This window comes from Ovis canadensis, chromosome 23, assembly GCF_042477335.2.
Source record: "Ovis canadensis isolate MfBH-ARS-UI-01 breed Bighorn chromosome 23, ARS-UI_OviCan_v2, whole genome shotgun sequence".
Classification (NCBI taxonomy): Eukaryota; Metazoa; Chordata; class Mammalia; order Artiodactyla; family Bovidae; genus Ovis; species Ovis canadensis.
This window is the reverse complement of record NC_091267.1, coordinates 52,411,350-52,417,833: the sequence shown is the minus strand read 5'-3', so window position 1 is coordinate 52,417,833 and position 6,484 is coordinate 52,411,350.

The window sequence follows — 6,484 nt, the reverse complement described above, 5'->3', positions numbered from 1 at the left end:
AGAGTCTTTAGTAAAGTAACTCTTAGATGATTTTGGATAATTGAAGTAACAAAAAAAACCCAGTGATGGTTTTACTGATGTAATTGGATGTAAGGCTATTTTTCCTCTCAGGTTCAGTTGGGATTTGTAAGTATCTCTAGAGGGAGACCTGGGTTTGATCCCTGGGTTGGGAAGATCCCCTGGAGAAGGGAGAAGCTACCCACTTCAGTATTCTGGCCTGGAGAATTTCATGGACTGTATAGTCCATGGGGTCGCAGAGTCAGACACGACTGAGTGGCTTTCACTGTCACTAAGTTAATTACCCCCTAAAGCAGGTCCAAAAAAACAAAACAGTCTGACACTGTTTCCACTGTTTCCCCATCTATTTCCCGTGAAGTGATAGGACCAGATGCCATGATCTTCGTTTTCTGAATGTTGAGCTTTAAGCCAACTTTTTCACTCTTCTCTTTCACTTTCATCAAGAGGCTTTTTAGTTCCTCTTCACTTTCTGCCATAAGGGTGGTGTCATCTGCATATCTGAGGTTATTGATATTTCTCCCGGCAATCTTGATTCCAGCTTGTGCTTCTTCCAGCCCAGCGTTTCTCATGATGTACTCTGCATAGAAGTTAAATAAGCAAGGTGACAGTATACAGCCTTGACGTACTCCTTTTCCTATTTGGCACCAGTCTGTTGTTCCATGTCCAGTTCTAACTGTTGCTTCCTGACCTGCATATAGGTTTCTCAAGAGGCAGGTCAGGTGGTCTGGTATTCCCATCTCTCAGAATTTTCCACAGTTTATTGTGATCCACATAGTCAAAGGCTTTGGCATAGTCAATAAAGCAGAAGTAGATGTTTTTCTGGAACTCTCTTGCTTTTTCCACCATCCAGCAGATGTTGGCACTTTGATCTCTGGTTCCTCTGCCTTTTCTAAAACCAGCTTGAACATCAGGAAGTTCACGGTTCACTATTGCTGAAGCCTGGCTTGGAGAATTTTGTGCATTACTTTACTAGCATGTGAGATGAGTGCAATTGTGTGGTAGTTTGAGCATTCTTTGGCATTGCCTTTCTTTGGGATTGGAATGAAAACAGCCCTTTTCCAGTCCTGTGACCACTGCAGAGTTTTCCAAATTTGCTGGCATATTGAGTGTAGCACTTTCACAGCATCATCTTTTAGGATTTGAAATAGCTCCACTGGAATTCCATCACCTCCACTAGCTTTGTTCGTAGTGATGCTTTCTAAGGCCTACTTGACTTCACATCCCAGGATGTCTGGCTCTAGGTGAGTGATCACACCACTGTGATTATCTGGGTCATGAAGATCTTTTTTGTATAGGTCTTCTGTGTATTCATGCCACCTCTTCTTAATATCTTCTGCTTCTGTTAGGTCCAGACCATTTTTGTCCTTTATCAAGCCCATCTTTGCATGAAATGTTCCCTTGGTATCTCTAATTTTCTTGAAGAGATCTCTAGTCTTTCCCATTCTGTTGTTTTCCTCTATTTCTTTGCATTGATCGCTGAAAAAGGCTTTCTTATCTCTTCTTGCTATTCTTTGGAACTCTGCATTCAGATGCTTATATCTTTCCTTTTCTCCTTTGCTTTTCGCCTCTCTTCTTTTCACAGCTATTTGTAAGGCCTCCCCAGACAGCCATGTTGCTCTTTTGCATTTCTTTTCCATGGGGATGGTCTTGATCCCTGTCTCCTGTACAATGTCAAGAACCTCATTTCATAGTTCCTCGGGCACTCGTATCTATCAGATCTAGTCCCTTAAATCTATTTCTCACTCCCACTGTATAATCATAAGGGATTTGATTTAGGTCATACCTGAATGGCCTAGTGGTTTTCCCTACTTTCTTCAATTTCAGTTTGAATTTGGCAATAAGGAGTTCATGATCTGAGCCACAGTCAGCTCCTGGTCTTGTTTTTGTTGACTGTATAGAGCTTCTCCACCTTTGGCTGCAAAGAGTATAATCAATCTGATTTCGGTGTTGACCATCTGGTGATGTCCATGGGTAGAGTCTTCTCTTATGTTGTTGGAAGAGGGTGTTTGCTATGACCAGTGCATTTTTTTTTTTTTTGGCAAAACTCTATTAGCCTTTGCCCAGCTTCATTCTGTATTCCCAGGCCAAATTTGCCTGTTCCTCCAGGTGTTTCTTGACTTCCTACTTTTGCATTCCAGTCCCCTATAATGAAAAGGACATCTTTTTTGGGTGTTAGTTCTAAAACGTCTTGTAGGTCTTCATAGGACCATTCAACTTCAGCTTCTTCAGCGTTTCTGCAGCCATGAAATTAAAAGACACTTACTCCTTGGAAGAAAAGTTATGACCAACCTAGATAGCATATTCAAAAGCAGAGACATTACTTTGCCAACAAAGTCTGTCTAGTCAAGGCTATGGTTTTTCCAGTGGTCATGTATGGATGTGAGAATTGGACTGTGAAGAAAGCTGAACACTGAAGAATTGATGCTTTTGAACTGTGGTGTTGGAGAAGACTCTTGAGAGTCCCTTGGACTGCAAGGAGATCCAACCAGTCCATTCTGAAGGAGATCAGCCCTGGGATTTCTTTGGAAGGAATGATGCTAAAGCTGAAACTCCAGTACTTTGGCTACCTCATGTGAGGAGTTGGCTCATTGGAAAAGACTTTGATGCTGGGAGGGATTTGGGGCAGGAGGAGAAGGGGATGACCGAGGATGAGATGGCTGGATGGCATCACTGACTCGATGGACGTGAGTCTGAGTGAACTCCGGGAGTTGGTGATGGACAGGGAGGCCTGGCGTGCTGCGATTCATGGGGTCGCAAAGAGTCGGACACGGCTGAGCGACTGAACTGAACTGAACTGAACTGAAATTAGGTCCAAATTTAAGACCAAGGAGACAGACTGAGATTGGTTAGCACTGTTGGTCATCCATTTCCAGTAGAAACAATGTAGGCTCAAGACCCTGGCGGAGGAATCTCTCAGAAGAGAAAAGCAGGACAAAACTGTAGCATTTCCTGTGTTTGCTACAGAGCAGGAAATAGTTTCTCCTTATTTCAAGCCAAGTGTATGTGTCAGGGAGGCTTCGAGGGGATCACCCAGAAAGTTTGATGTGTCTCCTGTAGTTTGCAGGTCACAGAAGAACTGGGATTTGATGTATGGCTTAAAAAATATCTAAACTCAGGTGGTTCTGATAACTGGCTAGAGAAGCAGAAAGAGCGAAAGATGGGCTTGTATTAGGAGCATCATATATGTGGCACCCTTGAACCAGGTATGACCAGCCTAGTCCTTTAAAAACCCTGTGCAAGAGGGCTGTGTGGAGGGCTGAAGGGACCAAGGGGAAGGTCAAGGGCCGAGGAGTCAAAAGCAGCCAGGTAGAGGAGGGGCATTGCCTGCATCTTGAGGGGTGGGGCTATCTCTGAGGATCTTGTGGCAGTGCCCCTGGGTGAGAAAGAATCAATGTCTGGAAATTGCTGCACCAGAGGACAATGCATGGCTGCAATCATTGCAGCTACCTACTGTTGGTATCAGTCATAGTAGAACTGATTATGCCGCAGTCATCAATTAACTGCAAATCACATCAGCTTAACACAGTGAAAGCTCTTTCTGTGCTTGTATAGAGATGGATGGGGTTTGGGTGCCTTGTTGCTATATCGTCTAGTACATGTGGTCTCAAAGGCTGTTTGCAGCAGAGACCTTAGGATGAGTGGGCCAGGTATATAGGCTCCTGACTTGCTCTGGAAGTGACTTTTATTAGCCAAACTGACTGCAGAGGAAGCTGGGAAGTGCAGTTTGCCCATATATGAAGGAAGAGGATATGGTACAGTAAACACATAGAGCATCTTTGCCAACTGTTCCTTTCTGCTCTTCCCAGTTCCTGTTCAGCACTGGGGGAGCTAAGGGCAGCCTAGGGAGTGAAAGCAGATGCAGAAAACCAGAGCAGTTTCTCAGAATGAGCCTTCAAGGTCAAATCACACCAAAGCTAGAGGAGAGGAATTGGTTTAAATTAATAAGGTTATTTAATGTCAGTTGGACATTTGATTGCTGAAATGAAATGGTTCTTCTTGTGGCTAAAAATGACCCAAAGAAATGTATTATTTGAATTTGGCCATAACATTTATGGAAACAGCATAAGGTTAGTGTATGGAAACACGTTAGATTTTTGTATAGTCATTTTGTAACCCAAAGCTATACTGAATGCATTTATTCTACAGGTTTTTTTTGTGTGAAATCTTTAGGATTTTCCATATGCAATTTCATATCATCTGCAAATAGTGGCAGTTATACAATCTTTTCTGATATGTGAAAAGTGAAAGTGTTAATCGCATCATTGTGTCTGACTCTTTGTGACCCCACAGACTGTAGCCCACCAGACTCCTCTGTCCATGGAATTCTCTAGATGTGAGTACCGTCTATTTTTTTCTTATTTAATTGTTCTGGTTGGAATATCCAATACTATGTTGAATAACAGTGGCAGAAGTGGGCATCCTTGTCTCAGTCTTAGAGGAAAAACGTCCAGCTTTTCACCATTGACTATGATGTCATACATGGCATATTATATGGATTTGTCATGTATGGCCTTTATTATGTTGAGATACATTCTCTCTGCATCCTCTTTGTTGAGAGTTTTATTATAAGATGGGTATTGAAATTTGTTGTATGCTTTTTCTGCATTTATTGATATCACATAATTTGTGTCTTTTTTTGGTTAATATGATATATTACATTGATTACTGTGAATGTTGAACCATCCTTGTATCCCTGAAATAAATCCCACATAGTCACAGCATATGATCCTTTTAAGATATTGTTGAATTTCATTGGCTAGTATTTTGTCGAGTATTTCACATCTTGTCCATCATGCATATGGGCCTATTATTTTCTTGCAGTGTTCTTCTCTGGTTTTGGTATCGGGGTAATGTAGGCCTCATAAATTGATTTAAAGTGATTACTCTTCCTTTTTTTTTTTTTTTCCTTTGGGCTGTTCCTCAGTGTCTCCGTTTTACTTGACTCTCTGCGTTTGTTTCTATGTATTAAACAAAGTAGCCACCTCTCCCTGTCTTGAAGAAGTGGCCTTGTGTAGGAAATGAGCATTAACTCTGCCCTTGCTCTTGATTGTCCTTAAACTTTTGTGATTGTCTAAGTGACTGTTTTAGTGGCTACCAGTAGTTGAGGGTGTGCCAATACCTGTCAAGGTCCAAAGTGGAGAATCTTAGCGCTTAGATTCGGGCTGACGGGAAGCCGATTCCTCAGGCAGCAGCCTTTGCAGTGTTAGTCGCTCAGTCATGTCTGACTCTTTGTGACCCCATGGACTACATGTAGCCCACCAGGCTTGTCTGTCCATGGAATTTTCCAGGCAAGAATACTGTTGTGGATTGCCGTCACCTTCTCCAGGGGATCTTCCCAACCCAGGGATCAAAGCTGCGTCTCCTGCATTGCAGATAGACTTCTTACCATCTGAGCAACCAGGGAAGCCCGCAGCCCCACGGGACTGCAGCAAAAGTCCCCTGGCCACAGAGCCAGGCCATCCAGAGGTGTCGCCTTGGTAGCAGTCACAAAAGTCAGCGCCAGGTGAGTGTACAAGCTCCTTTCCAGAAGTGAGGCAGAGGGAGAGTGCAGAGATGGCCCCCACTGGTCTCCATCCCTGGATTGCACCTCGGTGCACCCCTAGGTGTGTGAGAACCTGAAGCCTGCCCCTCAGCCTGGAGCTCCAGGGTGAGCCTTTCTCTTTCTTAGAGAGACTGGGAGTGTGTTCAGTCTGCTTTCTGTGCTGTGCCCTGCGTAGTAGCTGGCTAGAAACTTTGTCCCCATTTGTTACAATCCCGTGGGACACTGGCATGCAAGCCTTGCTGGCCACCAGAGCTAGGCAATGAAGGGACCTCCCTGGGCATCAGCCATGAAGTCCAGGGCACTAGATTCACGTACAAGCTCACTTCCAAGGGATGCTGACAAGCTGAAGCAAGGCAGTGAGAGAGCGCTAAGCCGATGCCCACTGGCCTTGGCCTCCTGGGAGATGTGGGCCACACGAGATGCCTGCCCTTGAGCTTAAACTCCAGGACAAGCAAATAGGCCTCTTTCACAGAAAGCCTGGGAGCATTTCCATCAGCTGTCTTTGTGGTTCCCTGGGGCTGGGAGCCTGCCAAGAACTGTCTCTGATTGTTACTGTCCCAAGGGACACAGGAACACAAGGCCCCCGTGGCCACCTGAGCCAGGTAACCAAGGGGGATTACATCTCCCCCTGCCTCCGCCCCCCCTCCCTCGGGCAGCAGCTGCAAAATCCAGGACACCAGCCACGTGTGAAAGCTGCCCTCTGGGATATACCAGCATTCTGTAGCACAGCCGCGAGGACGAGAACTCGAAGAAGACAGGAGCGCTCCAATGTCTCTGGATGGGATTGTATTAGGCCCTAGATAAGCTTGATTAGAAGCTGCCCCTCAGGCTGCAGCTGTGAGGTAAGTGACTGTGCCTCTTTGCAGAAAGACCGGGCTCCTCCAGCGTTTGTCTCTCGCTTTTCCTGGGGGCTGGTAACTGTTT